The following is an 18963-nucleotide window of genomic DNA, read 5'->3' on the forward strand; positions in this document are numbered from 1 at the left end:
ACTGGTCATCACAAAGGAAGGTATCGTTTAACAAATACTGCGAAGTTGCTGCATTTCTGTTCTCATTGCTTTCCCAGACTTCTATCTCATCACCCTCTGTGACTCTTCCCTTATGTGCTTGCTTTGGAGCTCGGGGCACCTGAATCGTTTTTACCTGTGGTTGAGTCTTTCTTGGTCTTTCTTTCTGCGTCTGTGGAGTTAAATCTGGTGTTTTGGGGTTATCGTCAGGCAAATAAGGACACTCGTTTCGCCAGTGTCCAATTTCTCCGCACTGGTGGCAGGGAAATTTCTTCATAGCCTCTTCTCTGCTCATTTTGGGCCGGGGCTTACCTCCGCCCCCACCCCCAGGACCTTGGTTCTGAGTGTTTTTGGCCATATTACTCAACTGTTTTTCCTGCTGTTCTGCGAGCTTCACTTGAGCCCACATAACCTTCTCTTTGAGGGCCTTTTTCTTTTCTGCCATCTCGTCCTCGCAGTACTTCGCGTACCGCAGGACCTCGTCTACCTTTTTGGTATGCCAACAGATTTTATTATCCTTTATCCACTGACAAATTTCGGGTCTTAAACCGTTTACAAACCTGTAAATGAAATGCGTCATATCCTTCATCTCGATGTTATCTATACCACTGTATGTTTTAAACACCTGCAACAGCCTTTCATAATAGGAGTGCACTGTCTCGTCTCTTTCCTGCGTTGTTCTATCTATCCTGGTCCAATCAGTTTCCTTTGCGGGCACCTTATTTTTCAAATGCTGAATTACTTGTTCGTATTTTTTCATCACTTCAATCGACGGCTCCCCTGTGTTAGAGTCCCTCGGGTACTCCTCACTAGGCCAGGCTATGGCTATTTTACACTCGGTCCATAGATCTACCGGGACCACAATCCATCCAGGTCTTTCCACAGGCATTTTTGCACCTTTACGAACCTTTCCACCTGCCGGTACCAGTCAACTGGTTTTTCGCGCAATTTCGGGAAATCGTTAGTAAAGGACACAATATCCTGTCTGGACCATGGAACGTGCACATACCTCCCACCTGGTACTTCGCGCATGGGGCATAACTGTTCGGGCTTGTCTACTTCTCTCAGAGCGAACTCAGGGGTCGTTTGTCTGGATCGAGCCTCATCTTTCTTTCGTGCCCACCTGCTTTTCCATTTTTCCACGTCTCCCCATTTTTGCAAAATTGCTAGCAGCTCTTTAATCTGCAACTTTTTCCCTGATACATTCAAGTTCTCTATATCTTTGTCTTAGAATTCAGCTCTGTAAGGTTTTTGCAAGGGCTTGGATCTTGAAATATCTACCCCCATACTAGCTGCAGTGTCTGTCAGCTTTTCGTGGAGCACTCTGGTACTTCTGGTAAGGCTTTTACACATAAACAGCAACTCTTCTTCAGAGTAGGTATTTAATCTGTCCAATCCCACATTTCCTGCCATTAATTCCTCTATTTCTACCCTCAGTTTGTAGAGGTCTAAAGGTTTCGTTTGAGGAGTCTGTTTTTCTAATTCACGACTCCAATTTTCAATTTCTTCCGGAGTTACCAGAGAGACACTCCTAGTACCTGTCGTTGATTCTAATTTAATTTCTTTCGCATTAAAAGGATTTTGCCTCTTCTGCACTCCCTTCCTGGTCTGTTTGTTTGGCAGGTCCAAGAATACAACCTCGGACTCGCACTCACTGGACTGATCGTCTATCAGTAGGGGTTCCTGCCTTGGTGGGGCCATGATTGGGTTAATAACTGGAGGGTTTGGACTTCCCTGATTATTCCCATACAACGGAACCACTGGTCCGATTGTTACCGGAATAGTCAAAGCCTCAGGACTGTTATTTAACTGGGATATTTTCTGAATTATTTCTGTTCTCTGTCTAGCTAGGGCCTCTTGCTCCCTTTCATCTAGTACTCTTCCTAATGTCCGGTCAGGTATCATCTGTGGGGTCAGGTGAGGGGTAAGACTCGGGGCAGTAGGATGCGTTTCACTTGGTCCTCCCCCATAATTTGGTTTTGGGAACAAAGTTCCTGTGCCAAATGACCTGCGCTCTTCCCCATAGGGAGGCTGTAAAAAGGGCATTCCTGAACTTAATGGTTTCTCTTCGTTTTCATAAAGAGGTCCGGGGAAAAAGGCTCTTTCACAGGAATATTTTTCCTCCGGGCTCACGGGCACTCTAGGATATATATCTCGTCCCTCCGCGGGTCCGGGATTCTCAAAATAGGGCAGTACCTGACCACCTCCCCCCCTACTTAGGGATCTGTCCTCTTCCTTAATAGATGGACGCTGGGGATTCCCTCCTGTACTGGAAAGTCGGGCTCCCTCATTATAAGGGGGCGGACTTCTCGTAAAGATGTCATCTAATAATTCATCGTCTGACTCCCCAAGAGCTCCCCAATGCTTACACTTTTCTGTCTTTTTCTCTTCCCCCGAAGGGGTACATGCTGGCATCATGGGAAACAGACCCTCAACAATCATGCTCTGTCTCCACTGTTTCATCTTTTTATCCCTGGTCTCTTGTTTCAGCCTTGGGTACCACTTGGTCAGACCTTTGTCCATTCGGGGTTTCTCCCTTTCGAAAGCCTCAATCTCCCATTCCTCTAATGCCTCATACTGCGTTAGTCTCGGTCTGGGATGCAATTCATTCATTCGAGTCCTCAAATTAAATATAATCCTACCATTGAAAGTACCGTCTAACGGAAAAGCCAATATTCCGTCATCTTTTGTGTACTTTACCCAATTTTCCAACCACACACAGGTATTGTACCCTCGATCAAACATCATGAATGAGGCGGGAGTATTGGGTGGTGGGACAATAACGCCCTCTCTGGACTTAATCGGTTTGTCCGTTTTGAAGTAATTCTTTACCTTATTTACAAGAGACATTTTTCTCTTAGTTCTGTTGTATAGCTCCTATATATCCTTATATCGTGTTAAGTTAGCATAGGTACATTTGAGATTTAAACGCCATTTTTCCTTTCTTGCAACTTCTGCACACGACCCTTAATTGTTGACTTAGCTTTCAACCTAGTGGTTTGCCGTGGTGTATGTGAGAATAATATGTTATTGCTCTGATATCAGTTTTGTTTAATAAAACATGTCTGCACGGAGAGTGCTGAAGTTTCAGGAGCAACACGATATGGTATTGTTATGAGGTCTGATCTCCACGCCTTCATAGTCATAACACAAGTGCAGCCTTTGCCAACTTGGGCTTGAGGCGGGATTGATATTGCTTTGCACGAGAATTGTTAACACACTTGATGCGGTGCACATGCAGAGAGAGCTGGTGTATGCTGATGTGATTCCTTCATGCTAGGACACTAAGGTATGGGCCCGCCCTAAAACAACCCAAAGAGACCTTCTTAGCTAATAATATAATATATGTGTTAGGGAGGGTGAGATATAAGTGTTGTTAACTCTTATTCATTACAGCATGTTAACATGCTGTCACCATTCGCTTTTTATGTCTTAGTAACTATGCTGATAATTTTGCTACTGATAATAAGTATACTTGTATTATCTAAGATACTGCGCCTGAGAAGACGGCATTAGTAAATAAACATTTCAAATGCACATGTGTCTTCTTTACTCCATGTTCTGGTTTGTAATGATAATATAACGAAAGAGTGTTCATGAGTCCCACGTACCCTGAGGTACTGTAAGTTCATGTTCTGGTTTGTCTAAACATTGGGAGTTTGATATGTCCAATGAGACACTGTAGCTAGCTCGGTAAGGGGTGAGTTGGTTGCTAAGGTAAGTTTTGGGACACCCTAATTTGCCGAGGTTCCACTCCTCTGTGCACAGTTCTGTGTGAGTACAGAAACCCTGCAACATGGCGCCCAACGGTTTCGGTGGTCTTATATCATGACACTCGAGTAGTTTGTCGTTCATGCCTTAACCCCTTCACATCCGTTTCCGGAAAACGGGGTGTCGGTGAAACCTACCTATTTTTTGAAATAGGTCTTTATTCAAGCTTGATTCTTTCTTAAACGGTTTCTTTGAATTACTACCCAGTTGTGCTACAAAGTATTCTTTGTGTGTTCTTGTTTCCAGTGTTGTCATGGCGGCGGTGGCTATTGCGCAGCATAGTCGCGTAGCGGTACGCAACCATCTTCAGACGTACCAGGTCCCAGTAGATGGGATGGCTGTGATTTTCGTGGTATGTGCAGATCCGGCGTTTCCTTACGAGTTGTTTTACTCTTGGGTTACGTTTCCGGCTGTGGACGCTAATTCTGGTTTGTTCCACTCCTACACCGCCTCGGATGTCCCAGCTGAATATACGCCGTACAGGGCATTGGAAATACCTATTGATCATTGGCAGCATCGAGTTTGGTTTGATGGCGCCCTCCCCCACTCTTTGTCCGCTGCGAGGTTAGGTCCACTCTCGATTCCAGGTACTAATTGGCCTGCGTTGGGTGGCTTTACCCCGCACCCGAATCACGGGGCTTGTACCCTAGCAGAAATTCGCAGGCTACATGTTGTTTCCATTTCCGTGATTCGTGCATTAGTGCAATACATCGGTCGACATCTTCCTGGTGGTCCCCAGGGGGGTGCGGCCGCTCCCATGGAACGAGGCGGAATGCGTCTCAATCCGGTGATGGTTAATTCGGTTTTTGGTGCGCGTCCTGTTGACAACGATGACTTCCCATTCTGGCTAGCAGAGAAGTTTGATCAACTGGAGGCGGTTTTTCCGAATTCTACTCCTGCTGATAAACATAGAATGTTAACGATTACTCTACCGAAGGATATTACTCCTGAACTTGCTGACTGTGAAAGCTGGGGAAAAACATTTGCGGCAGTTTATACGAGGTGCTTCGGCACCCCGTCTATGAATGCTCTGCCTGACATCATTAGACGTGTTCAGAATGATCACGGTCCAGAGGCAGCGGTTGAATTGGGTATGCGCCTGTGTGGTTCTTTTGAGATTGTAAGTGATCTCATTCTCTCCAATGTTAAAGGAGATGCAGTTAACTTTCAGGTGTCGAATGCTTTGGCTGCTCTGCCCGATGCCGACAAACCCCGCCAGTTAGCAAAGATTGTGGTGGCCGCTTATAAGACAATTGGCCGCACAAGTAGAGGTCTGAAATATTTTCCAGTGAAGGATAAAAAACAACCTCAGGGACAATCTGCAGTGACAGATGTCCAGCCCAAGTCCAAAAAACAGAATTGGCCTAAGAAACAGACACAGGGGAAGCAGACTAGGCAAACTCAGGATTCTGTTCCTGCAATACAAGCTCCTGCGCCGGCAGACAGAGTTTATGATTTGCGCGATCGCGCGATGATTAAATCACCTGATCGTTTTCAGGGTTCTGATCAACGCTCTCCTCGTTCCTTTCAGGAAACATCGGCCCAGAAGACCGGTGGTGGAGGAGGGGGTGGACGTGGACGTGGTGGCCAGCAAGGACGTGGTCAGTCCCGCCAGACAGACGGCGCAGTGAAGCAGGAGGATTCTACGCCTAAGCGTCCGCAGTTTGCGAAGAAGAAAGTCGCGGCCTTAACAGCGCATAGATATGCCACAGATAGTGAGAACGCGGCTTCGGAATCTGACGTGGGCTCTGACCTTGCTGGTCAGCGCGGCGGAGATTACCATAGTCAGAGAGGCGCTCCGTCCACTACTGAGGGTGACAGCGACTGAAGTTTTTGTTGTTATAGAAACAGCCGATACGAGATTGGCTCCCCCTGAAAGACTTTTTGAAATTGTCCTGTTAATTGAAGGTGACATACAGCGTACTGTCAGAGGGGTATTTTGGGAGAACCTTTCGTCTACGTACGACATTTTGCTTTCCGAGGCTGACTGGCCCCCACCTTTTGTGCTCGCAGCGCCGCGAGGGGAGGAGGTAATCCTTCCCAGTTTCGCGCACACTGTCTCAACTGAGCATGCGCAGCATTTTGCAGAAGAGTGGGCTCGTGCTCTTGCACCGGCTCTCTACTGCAACCAATGTGGTTGGGACAAATTGTCCCCATGCCACGAAATTCCTTTGCGGTCTGAGCCGCAGCCTCAGCCTCAATATCCCATACGGCGTGAAGCTAAAGCGGCCGTCGCAGAAATCCTTGAATAATTGGAATATCAGGGAGTTATTGAAACGTGTGTGTCACCAATGAATAATCCCCTTTTTACTGTAATCAAACCTGACGGATCATATCGTTTGGTATTGGATTACCGGCATTTGAACTCGCATTGCCGTAACTGTGCAGTACAGAATACTCACGGCTCTGCCCTAGTGGATAGTCTAGTGCGTAAGCGTTTCAAGACAACGCTTGACATTTCCAATGGTTTTTATGCCCACAGACTGGATGGCTTTAGCTCCCAATGGACAAGTTTTACGTCCGCTGGTGTGCAAAAATGCTTCCGGCGACTCCCAATGGGCTACAAAAATAGTCCTGGGGTCTTCACCTCCAGAATAGTCACACTATTGGAGGGAATCGATCCGGATGCATGTTCTTATGTGGATGATATTTATCTCACAGACGACGAAATTTGGATGCATCTGTGTCGAGTGAATTCCATAATTTGTACCTTTGCAGACATGGGTTACAAATTTAATTTTGCAAAATCGCGCATTGCAGAACACACAGTGTTGTTTTTGGGCTATGAGCTCAACAATGAAGGTAGAGGTTTGGCTCCTCACTTCTTAGAGAAGTGCGCACAATTGCGCGCTCCAACAACTCTGAAAAAATTACAATCTTTACTGGGCTTTTTGAATTTCGGCAGAACTTACATTCCGGATTATGCCCAGCGTATCAAGCCTTTGTATGCTTTGATACAACCAACTTTCTCAAAATCATGCTGGCTGCCTGAGCATTCAGCCATTTTGCAATCCTTGCAGGCTGATCTGCTCGCTTCTATATATTTACTGACTCGTGATAACCACACCAACCTGGTAATAAGAATAATTCCTGGGACGGTGGGTTTCACATACCTCACTTTTAATGAAGGTGACACAGTACCTATTGCTTACAAGTCACACTTGTACACTTCGGCTGAGATGCGGTTTCCCACAGTGGAAAAGGTTTTAACTGCTGTACAGATGGCTATTCTAAAGGAACGAGCACTGTCTCAGGGGAAACGCATGCTAGTGGTAACACCCTGTCCTCACTTGGAGGCAGTCACGAAAGCCAGTGTACCGAATTCAAAGGCTTTGCACCCTCGGTGGATTCAGTGGGCAGCGTCATTGTCATCCACGGATGTCATGTTTATTTTTGACGCTTCCTTACGGTCGCAGGAGTACTTGCAGTATGAATTCGTTCATCCTGCTCCTCTGGCTATGCGACCTTTGGAGGACTTCCATTGCATCATTTACACTGATGGGTCGGCGCAGGTTGCGCATGGCTCTAAACATGCCTACGTTTCCGCATGCGCCATTGTGGTCGGTGCTATGTTGAATGATGAGTTCGTTTCCAGGGAAGTGCACACGTTGCCCCTGGGCGATTGCACCGCACAATTGGCAGAGCTTCGTGCTCTCTTACTAGCTTTGGAGTACGCAGATCCAAGTGTTACTACTCTAATTGTAAGTGATTCTTACTACTGTGTCCAGTCTTACAATGAAAACTTGTTCTTTTGGATTCAAAATGATTTTCATGATTCCAAGGGTAGCACAATAAAACATAAAATGATCTGGGTTCGAGTGGCAGAGCTTAAGGCTATGTTGCCACTCGTTTATGTGATTCATACTCTCGGTCATCAGCGCGTAGGAGTTCACGCTGTTGGCAACTCGCTTGCTGATGAAGCAGCGAAAACAGCAGTATCTACATACTTAGTTGCAGCAGTTACTAGGTCTAAAACCAAGATTGATAGCGACATCTTGGCAGCGATTGCTGCCTCTGAGAAGGGAAGTAAACATCCTGCGGGATTCCCTTCGAAGTATAAATACCACTTAAGTCCCGAAAAGGTTCCTTTTGTGACAATTCCTGATGTTGGGGAACGGCTGATTCCCAACTCGGATCGCAGAACAGACTTGATTACAGCGGCTCATGAAGGTGTGGCGTCTGCGCATGCGGGCGTCTCAGCCACTGTAACGCAACTACAACAACGTTTCTGGTGGCGGGGACTGTACAAACAGACGCGTGATTATGTCCTTCTTTGTGACATATGCCAGCAGATTAAACCTTCAACTGCTACGCGTCCGCCACAGACTCAGTTGTACATTTCTAATAAACCACTAGGCTGTGTTTATTTAGATCACTGCGGTCCTTTTTCATCTGATACTGCGTATAAGTACATCTTAGTAGCAGTTGACTCATGCACACGCTTTGTGTGGGTATGGCCACATCGCAGCGCTGATTCACGGACTGTCATTAGAGATTTGCGTATCTTTATAGGGATTTTTGCCTGTGGTACCTTCCATTCGCCTCTAAGGCGTATAAGGATGCCATGACTTCGATGGGGGTCCAAGTCAAGTTTTCGTCACCCTACAGACCTGAGGGTAATAGTGTAGTTGAACGAATGAACCGTGATTTAAAGCAATCTTTGACAGCCCGAGTTATAGGCACTGGCAGAAACTGGCTGGCTCACCTCTATGGCGTGCAGCGTGCTCTTAATAATCTCCCTAGAAGGTCTCTGGGTGGGCGGACCCCATACGAAATGCTCTTTGGCATCAAGATGTACGTCCCTGACCTTGACGGTCTAGACTCTGTGGTTCGCGCCACTTCCTTTGACGCAGATGAACATTGCAATGTTTTACAGAATCTACAAAAGACCAGAGACAGTCTTGCAAAGGAACATTTGCCCTCCACATCGGATGATGCGTTGCAGATCCCGGTAGTTGGCTGGCTACCCCAAGTTGGAGAACTGGTTCGAGAGAAGATCGACAACAAGAAAGAGTTTGGTCCCTCCTATCGAGCTCCGGTCCCAGTGCTTGGAGTGAAGGGCACGAGAACAGTCATTTTACCACCACTTCCAGGTCGTAAGGAAAACAGGTTTATTTCTATTGACAATGTCAAGATACACAGAGTGGCCGATTCTTCTTAGCATGACACCAGCTGTTTCCTGTCCTTCCATTGTGAGAAATTCAATTATGCCCACTGCTTCGAATATTGAACCTGAAGTGGCCATCGAATTACCTGCTGTTTCCAGTCCATTATTAAATAATTTGCCCGGAACTAACGTTGATGAATTGGACTATACTTACCCCACTGATTTGTCCATGCCTGACCTGCAAGCTCGTTTAGCCACGGAATCCAGATTTTCATTTGACTCTGCTTCCCTTGCCTCGAAAAAACACTCTCAAATTGCAGTATATGCTAGCCTGTTTAAAAAACATTTTTTGATACCTCCTTGGATATACATTTGGCTGGTCCTTTTTTCGGTTTACCTTTTTATGTCAATTGGTTTTGTGTTTTATTTTTTTCGGATTATGAATGGACACTATGTCGAGGAGAGAACTTGCATTACTCATTTAAATGGAACTTTGGCCCCACTTTCCTCTTCACATTCTACACACAGATTAAAAAGAGACTTGACTTTGGTTAACATCACAGCATGGCCTGTTCTGGATGGAATCGCGTGGGATGCAGTTCGTTTTCAGATTCATGGCCCAACGGAAGTCGTTAATGTTCCTAATGTACTAAGAGTTAGTATGGGGGATGTGGTGAAACAAAACATTCGTTCTGATGATTGGGATGTTAATGCTGTGGAAAGTTTGTTTTCTGATTTGAAGTACTATGCTGCTTTTGATGCTGAGGATTTATATTTAGAATCTGCTAATTATGGTGAATTGTTCTGTTACCAACATTATGGCAATCACTTCTTACACAAGACATCTTCCCGAAGGGATGCTGTTAATTTTACACAGTGGGAACATTGCCCGGCACCTACACAAGGGAGTTCAGAAACGTTTCTTAAAAAGTATACTTATTTCACTGACTTTAACCAGTCCAATCCCGAGTCCTTTTATTTTAAATTTCACAAACAGCCACTGTCCAAGGTTAGACTTACCGATACAAAATTGTTGTACTCGAAGGCCTTCCTAGATCAATTAGTTACTGGGGGCTATGAGTTATGGAAGGAAACAATAGACCTTAAATCGGTTTGGGGTTCAAGGGCCTGGCAGGTACAAGGCACTGAGGCTTTGCACCGTGCATGTCTCATCCCGAATCATATGTTGTTTTTAAATGAAACCATTTCCCAGACCACATGCTTTGGATTGGCTACATCTAAAAGGTTAAACACCCCGTCTTTCCCGGAGTTGGAGGAATATGAGAATTGGAGTAATTTTACTCAATTGTCCATTAAAGATATACAGGCTCTGCTTCTTAATTCCTCCTTTAACATTTCCAGTATGAATCCCAAGGGTTGGCTGCTTTGGCACCGTAGTGCTGATTCTTGCCAAAAAAGATTTTTAAATATAACTGACGGTTTTAAGACTGTTAGATCTGATCCCCGGTTTGATTTGAGTCATACTGTCACCTCTTACTCTGTGGGCAAGTTGTGTCAAGCTTGGCTGAAACATTCAACTTTACCTGCGGTTAAGTATCACCTTTCCAAACTGAATGCAGACGTGGATTTGAATGATTTCATTAAAGGCCCCGCTAGTGGCAGGTCGAAAAGGTGGTTATATGGGGTTTACAATGAAATTTGGAAACTCTCACAGATTGAGGCTGCTTCACGCCTTAGGGCTATTGATCAGGCGAATCTTGAGAAAGTGCTTGCAGTTGTTGACAATAGCATTAACGTGCTTTCCTCTAGAATTTACACATTAGATAATATTGTGTCGTCTGTTGTTGATATTGTGCATGATGAAGTGTCAGTATTATACCATGGTCAAAATCAATTACGGTCAATCATGCAGTTTGCATGGACACTTCAGACTCTGAAAATGGGTAAAGTTCCCTGGGGATACATGAACGTTTCCTCTTTATTTTCACCGTTTAATTTGACAGACAAACAACGCTTGCTTTCAATGCGTGATGCTTCCTTTTCTATGCTCCATATTGAAAGGTTGGAATCTTTACCTTTTTCTGTGGCGGAAGCCACTACTGCTACGTGGCTTATCCACGGTTTAATAACACTGCCTTTTGCTTTATATAAGTTTTCAAATTGTATGAAATATGTGCCAATAGGTCGTTTTGAACCCTTGGGTAGCGGTTTTCTTCATGAGGTCTGGTCACTCCCATACACATACAGATGTTTCAAGGATGAACAAGAAGTTTATCTAACAGGGGATGAGTGTACTGAGACGCCAGATCATTCTTTAATGTGCAGACACATACAGTTACACGGTTCATGTAACAAGGACCGACCGAATATGGCTTGCGTTTTACAGGGCACGCCAGTTCCTGCTATCATCCCCACGTTTAAATTGTTAGAGAATGGTAGTTATTTAATGCTCAATAATGAAAACTGTTGTGGTTTAATTAAAGGTATAGCTTTCATAGTAACAGTTAGTGAGCGAGTTATTTGCTGCAGAAATGTTCTTTATCCTCCCACACGTGAACATAGGGAGTCTTCCATTTGGCCACAGATACCGACCTTGGGAGCAGAATTCAGCGGCATGGCTAGAATAAGAGCTCTATTGTCCCAGAAAGAGGTGGCCTTGAGCTCGGCCCGTGAAACTTTCGTGCTTCACATTGCTAACACCCGTACGGAGGTTCAGGCTCTTTTAAATACTGATTTGCCTTTGCATTTCGGAGCCATGGTCCGTTCTATCTTTAACGCATCCTCCACAACGGGCCTAGCACATTTTTTTAAAGTTGTTAGCGGTGGTCTCGTGACTTCCTTTGAGAAGATTTTTGGAGTCATCCCTGCCTTCTTCCATTCTATTTTTTCATCCTTATTTGGAGGGTTCCCGTTTTTACTTGCATTAGCGGCTGGCGCATTGGTGGTTTTCTGCCTTTTTAAATATGGATGCCCTTCCTGTGCAAGACCACGCTCAGCTGCTACTGACGCGGTTTCGCAACCGCATGCTTGATTATTATGGCACACTGCCGTTGGCGACTCTAAGCACGGCTTTTGGATTATCTTTTCGGTTCTCCTATTTCACCTGTGTCCAGCCTGTATTTCGCTGCCTGACCTGTGATTTCCTTTGGGCCATTGATTTGTGTCTCTGCGGACCAATATCTTCTGACGTCGATTTTGTTCAACTGATGAGTCCTATCATTGCTCACGAGTTGGTTTGTTCTGACGAAAGGATTATGGCCTTGGCGGTGGCACATGGACTAATGGGTCCCTGGGATGTGTTGTCGGCAGCGCAAAATTTCTTGGAACGAAGTTTTCTTGAGAACCCACCGAGCTGTCCTCTGATGGTTATAGAGGATCCGGTGCTGGGAGATCACGTATGTTCCTTTCATCTTTTAAATTGGATGGCTGAACTGTTTTCGGATGAGGACAGTGACTTCCTCCTGGAGGCTGTTGCAGCTTACTTTTCATATACAGTCTTATCATAGACACTGCCTCAAATGGACATGCTGATTGATAGCATTTTCTTGATTTTATTGACTTTTGGTCAAGAAATTTTATTTTTGCTTGCCTATTGGCTTGAGCCACATTATACTTGTGGGCTATTTTTTAGCATTAATTTTTATAATTGAATTTTTATTCATGCTCGTTTATTGTTGGATTCTGCTCTCATGTGATGGCACTTCTGTTATCTTATTTAGTCCGTTCTCGGATCATGGGGGGGTGTTGTATAGCTCCTATATATCCTTATATCGTGTTAAGTTAGCATAGGTACATTTGAGATTTAAACGCCATTTTTCCTTTCTTGCAACTTCTGCACACGACCCTTAATTGTTGACTTAGCTTTCAACCTAGTGGTTTGCCGTGGTGTATGTGAGAATAATATGTTATTGCTCTGATATCAGTTTTGTTTAATAAAACATGTCTGCACGGAGAGTGCTGAAGTTTCAGGAGCAACACGATATGGTATTGTTATGAGGTCTGATCTCCACGCCTTCATAGTCATAACACAAGTGCAGCCTTTGCCAACTTGGGCTTGAGGCGGGATTGATATTGCTTTGCACGAGAATTGTTAACACACTTGATGCGGTGCACATGCAGAGAGAGCTGGTGTATGCTGATGTGATTCCTTCATGCTAGGACACTAAGGTATGGGCCCGCCCTAAAACAACCCAAAGAGACCTTCTTAGCTAATAATATAATATATGTGTTAGGGAGGGTGAGATATAAGTGTTGTTAACTCTTATTCATTACAGCATGTTAACATGCTGTCACCATTCGCTTTTTATGTCTTAGTAACTATGCTGATAATTTTGCTACTGATAATAAGTATACTTGTATTATCTAAGATACTGCGCCTGAGAAGACGGCATTAGTAAATAAACATTTCAAATGCACATGTGTCTTCTTTACTCCATGTTCTGGTTTGTAATGATAATATAACGAAAGAGTGTTCATGAGTCCCACGTACCCTGAGGTACTGTAAGTTCATGTTCTGGTTTGTCTAAACATTGGGAGTTTGATATGTCCAATGAGACACTGTAGCTAGCTCGGTAAGGGGTGAGTTGGTTGCTAAGGTAAGTTTTGGGACACCCTAATTTGCCGAGGTTCCACTCCTCTGTGCACAGTTCTGTGTGAGTACAGAAACCCTGCAACAGTTCCGTACATAATATCGTATCTATTGGCTTTCCACTGATCCCTTTCAAACCCTTGGCTTCTTGGATCGGGTCTAGTCTCTGGACAATACGAGTGCCACATACGATTTCTACGCTTAACTTTGTTTACAAAGTTACCTCCAATCAGAACGCGTCTTGCAATTCCACGCGACCAATGGGTGCACGCGTTCAAAATAGTTTCGACCAATGGGTGCGCGGCCCCTTCGTGAGACAGTTCTCACTCTTCGGCGCTCACCCCTCCTTTACAATTCCAGCCCCGCTACCCGCCCGCTGTTTCTACCAATCCCAGCGCGGCACGGAGTGACGTCAGAGACGCTTCGCGGCTGACTCCCTCCCTTCACAAGGTAACGGAAACTTTCTTTCTTTCTAAAGTGCTAGTGCTTGGTTATTTTACAACGAATACACATTCGCCACAGTGCTCAAGTGTCTAGACAGAGAAAGAGTTATTTTACTGCAAGTAAACTACTTCCATTTACTTTTCACACGCTGCGGGTAGATCTCTTCCGCCTACCCTTCACTCTAGCATCAGTGAACCTGTTATTCCCCTAAACTCATCCATTTCTCCGGGATATATCTGAGTCTAAGGTTTCCCAGCGGACCCCTCTGCTTTCACCCAAGCTCCGATGAACCTGCTACTCTTCCGATGTGACCCTTACTAGGTTACGCCACTATGGGAATTTTGCCAATGAACCTCGTTCCTGACATTTATTCACATATGTCTTCAGAAAAAACCCTAGTTAGTGCTTCCCGGTTGTACCTAACCTGCACCTAACTTTCCTTGAGCCTGCGACCTCAAGGCAAATGGATTCTATTCACCACTTTGCCATTCAATTCCCCGGGGAGTTCGGACAACACTGAACGAGACGGTTTACAAATGCATGGATTAATACATATAACAATATAAGAACAAGAATAACAATGATAAAACAATTCATAAATTTCAAAGCAGCGTATTCTCAAGAGAATGATCAGGTCCCTCGGAACGCCCGCTCTTGTAGCAGCATTAATATACTAGCAGCTACCGACTTAACTAGACTAACTAATCCTACCTAACCTTTAACTAGTCCCTAACCATACCTCTGCTACCAGAAAAACTGATAGAGCGCGCGAGGTCACCCAACCAATAATTTCGCCGCTTCCGGCTTCGGGCCCATATATTTCAATTCACCATATACATTGACCGGGTGACTTCACGGGCTGCTACCAATTTGTGTGAATTCCCTACTGTAATTATTCAGCGTACCCGACTTACCCTCCACCGACACGGGTACCTATGACCACAATGGATCAGGGAGCTAGCTGTAAAAGGAAAGGCAGCAAAATACAACTCAAAATGACATTCAATACCTTTGTAAATGACCACGGACAACTGGAAGTTTTAAAGTCTTTATCTAAAGTTCGTTCTCAGTAAGCATTAGATTTACAAGGATAAGACAATCGATAATCAAGATAATGAAAAGTACATAACTATAGAGAAATAAAGTCAGGGTAATCATGGAAATGCTAATATGTGCTGCAACAGGAAACACTATGCATTTAGGGCAAAAGTTCTTTAGACAGTTTAAGTAAGGACGTTCTAGACCATATCAGAAAATGACAAACTGCAATGCAAAATATGATTTCTAACAGATAGGGTAACATGGGAACACGTTATGAAAATATGCAAATGACTTTATGATTCAATAGTTTGCGGCAAAGCATGGAAAAATCAACATGTGCAAAGGTGTGTCTTTATTGAAGCAAAAGACAGAAAAATAGAAAGGTGCAAGTTCAAAGAATTTAGAGCAATATTTACCTAGACTGGTGTGAAAACCAAACCCTGGCCACGGGTCAGTTAAGGACAGGAAACCTTCAAGGAAGGATACCCCTCAATGGACAGCAGGTGCAGAATGGACACCCAGGAAAGGACAGGAAACCCTCAGATTAGAAATCAGGACGGGACCTCAGGACAGGACAGGAAACCCTCAGGACAGGACCAGCACCCGCAGTTCGGAAGCAACGCCTGCGCTCCACCCTCTCTGCGGCTATCGATCAAGACCCCGATTGGGTCAGCGAACTCCCAGCAAAGTGCTTCGCCAGCACTTTAAGGTTCAGTAGGACCTTAGTCTATGGTCAATTTCGGACAGAGTACTCCGCAGTGCTCTGTATCTTCAGTCACCTATTGAGTGCGATGGGTCAGTGACAGGTCAGCTAAACCAGACAAGTCGGACAATTTCCCTAGGTGAACCCAGGGTAGATATACAGTTTGGGGACGGTGTACCACCCCCCAATGTTGCAAAGTGTCAGAATCCCTCAATTTCGATTGGTCCTAAGATAGGATTTGGGTAACACACCAATCAGAACAGACTATTTGGAGGCCTTATTTACATCTCTGGGCACCGCCTAGCAAGATTGGGGTTCCCATGAGAAAATTGCGCAGAATACAGTGAAAGAAATACATTTAGCAACATAATGGAACAATATCGTGATGCTGCGGGGCGAAGGTACAGCTTCCCAGGGTGGCTTCTGGTATCAACCTTCTTTGGCAGCAATTCAATGCCATGATGGCTCCTGGCGAGTCTGCGCACAAGTACCCTCCAAGATGGTCTCCCCAGCCCAGCACCCCTCCGAGTCGAGGATACATAAAAAGTAAGCGAAAACAAATTAATACATAGAAATAACGATATGAAAACACATCATTGGGTTTGTACTTTCAACTTATCACTAAAATTTATACTTATGCAGTCTAAATGTTAGCTACATATACACGGGCACAAGAGAAATGGCACGAGCAGTACCACGTTATTGCCAAAGCTATATATTACGCATGCGCAACTATTTCCCTCCAAACCTGCAAACACGTCAGGACACGTGAGTGTGACTGACGCATGCGCAGGAGCTATTTCAAAGCAGCGGCCATTTTTAGGACTCAAATTAATCGTATTAGAAATACACATAGGCAAGCTTCATTGATTTCGTTTCAAACATGAAATAAACGTTAGTAAGACGTACAATTTATTACTTGGTTATACATGGACGAGGTTCATGACAAAAGCAAGTCGCAAATGCGAAGCTTTGCTTCATCACTACATACATACCAATTTGCAAATCTCAAATAGTGATTTCTAAAAAATCGCTATTTGAGATTCGCAAATCTCGATGTTGATACATCTGCACCCGAGTCTCTATAATTCTTCAAAAAATCTATGTAAACATTTCCCTCAAAATCTTGGTGCTAAGTACTTATACATTCTAAATTACAATGCTTAGTAGTTTTCCAAAACTGTGAACTATTTGTAGTGTTTGGGAATACCCACCAAGAGAATATGTGTACACTAATGTACGAATGAGTGGAGCTGAAATAAGAGTTATTTAAAAAAACATTTAAAAGCCATGTGGAGCCTATCATTTCTTGAAGACAATGTCTCTAGTTTTTTGTAATCAGTGTCATTTCAAAAATAAATCTTCAAATGTAAAATAACCAAATGCAAAGTAGTCTTAAAAAGCTACCTGAGCGCCTTCTCTGGCAATGTCCCCCCTGCAAAGAAACTTCTTCCCCATCTCTTGTGGTGGTAAATGAGAGTGCTAAAAGAACCTTTTCCCTGTCAATTCTAAATATACATTGAGTGGTTACTATACTACAAGTACAAGAGTCACCCGTTTGATTATTTCAGCGGGCTCACTAAACCTTTGGGCAGAAGACAAACCAGTAGACTAAACATCAAATTTGGGTTACTGTACATATTAACATCACTTCCAAAGTTGTATTTAAAAAACTTTTTATTCAAAAGAAGAATTTTCTTTTGAATAAAAAGTTTTTTTAATACAACTTTGGAAGTGATGTTAATATGTACAGTAACCCAAAATTTGATGTTTAGTCTACTGGTTTGTCTTCTGCCCAAAGGTTTAGTGAGACCGCTGAAATAACCAAACGGGTGACTCTTGTACTTGTGGTATAGTAACCACTCAATGTATATTTAGAATTGACAGGGAAACAGGTTATTTTAGAAGTCTGCACTTACCCCCTCCCTGTATAATATATAGGGGTAGCTTCCTCGTTTTTTGGGTAAATGAGAGTGTTAAATACAATTGGGAATTATGCATGGTTTTATGCCCAGCAAAACTGAGTCTGCACTGTTATTCCCCATTCCATGGGGTTCAATTCGTAATTGCACACCACTGGTGGGATATTATCACGTGGTACCTATTATTACGGGTGCGAGTTTGCACCCCAATCCCGGCAACTCCTAGTTGGAGGCTATGTACGCTACCATAACGTAGGTTGTTGTTTACGCTTTGAGACAGGCACAGTTATACAGACATAACATGTTATTTTATCTGCTTTAACATTTAGATTCGTTATAATAGAGATTTTGACTTCAGAAACGTGTTCTAGCCTCTCTCAATATCTAAAAGCGTAACTAGTTTGGTTATCCTGCAAAGTGCTCTGATACCACTGGGTCAAGTTCAGATATAACAATGCAAAAAAGAAATTGGGACACAAAATGTTGACAATATGAATAACTATTTTAAAATACAAATAATATCAGCTAAAGTGGGAGCTTGACAAGGCAACTGCAAACGTTCTAGCAGCTATTATCCCCACGGGAGATTATAACCCCTCGGCGAGGGCAGAGTTGAATGTATCACAGGTCATTGGTCATTTGTCATGATTCTGACTGCTGCATCACCATGACAACTAAATGGCTCTCTGTCTCCGGGGACCAGGGAGAGGCCACAGGTACATCCCCGGGCCAAGCTGAGAAAAGACACTGTTTCAAAAATGGCAGATGCCACAAAAAACATTATCTGTGAATTATTCTGTGGAGAAACAAAACAGAAAGGAGCTGCCTTTTGCTGTCCACGTGCCCCGGCTGAATGTGTTGGTTATTATGCTGAGCGCCAGGCCTGGGGACAGCCTTGGGGGGACTGGAAACAGCGAGGGGAATGTCTGCTGGAATTTGTTTTCATTACCAACCAATTCAGAGCTCTGCTGCTGATTCCAGGCCTCAAGGCAGCCAAAAGCGGTGCAATCACCAACTTATTTTACAATGTAAGACTGCTCCAGGGCAGCCCCTGGTGACATCCAGAGGGAAAAACAGAGCAATGTTGTTTTCTCATTTGGCATTGGTCGTCCTCTCGTCCCTCATCATTTCTTTTATTGATAACATTTATTTGGAATTCTGTATATACGCTCATACTTTATATTCTTCTACAATTTTGAAATCGTAGGTCAAATCTTGCCTCTAATCAAAAAATTACATCAATAGTCGCATTTAAAAAAAGATATTACAGGCAAGTAGTGGTGTGACTGTGCCTACATCACTATTACCACCCCCACCAGGATTGGGGGCTGTCTCTGCCACTATCATGGCAGTAATAGTCCTTCAAGCCCTGTGGAGGGAGCAGCAGACCAAATCCTCCTTGCTTGTG

Source organism: Lissotriton helveticus, chromosome 8 (genome assembly GCF_964261635.1).
Source record: "Lissotriton helveticus chromosome 8, aLisHel1.1, whole genome shotgun sequence".
In the NCBI taxonomy this organism is placed as follows: Eukaryota; Metazoa; Chordata; class Amphibia; order Caudata; family Salamandridae; genus Lissotriton; species Lissotriton helveticus.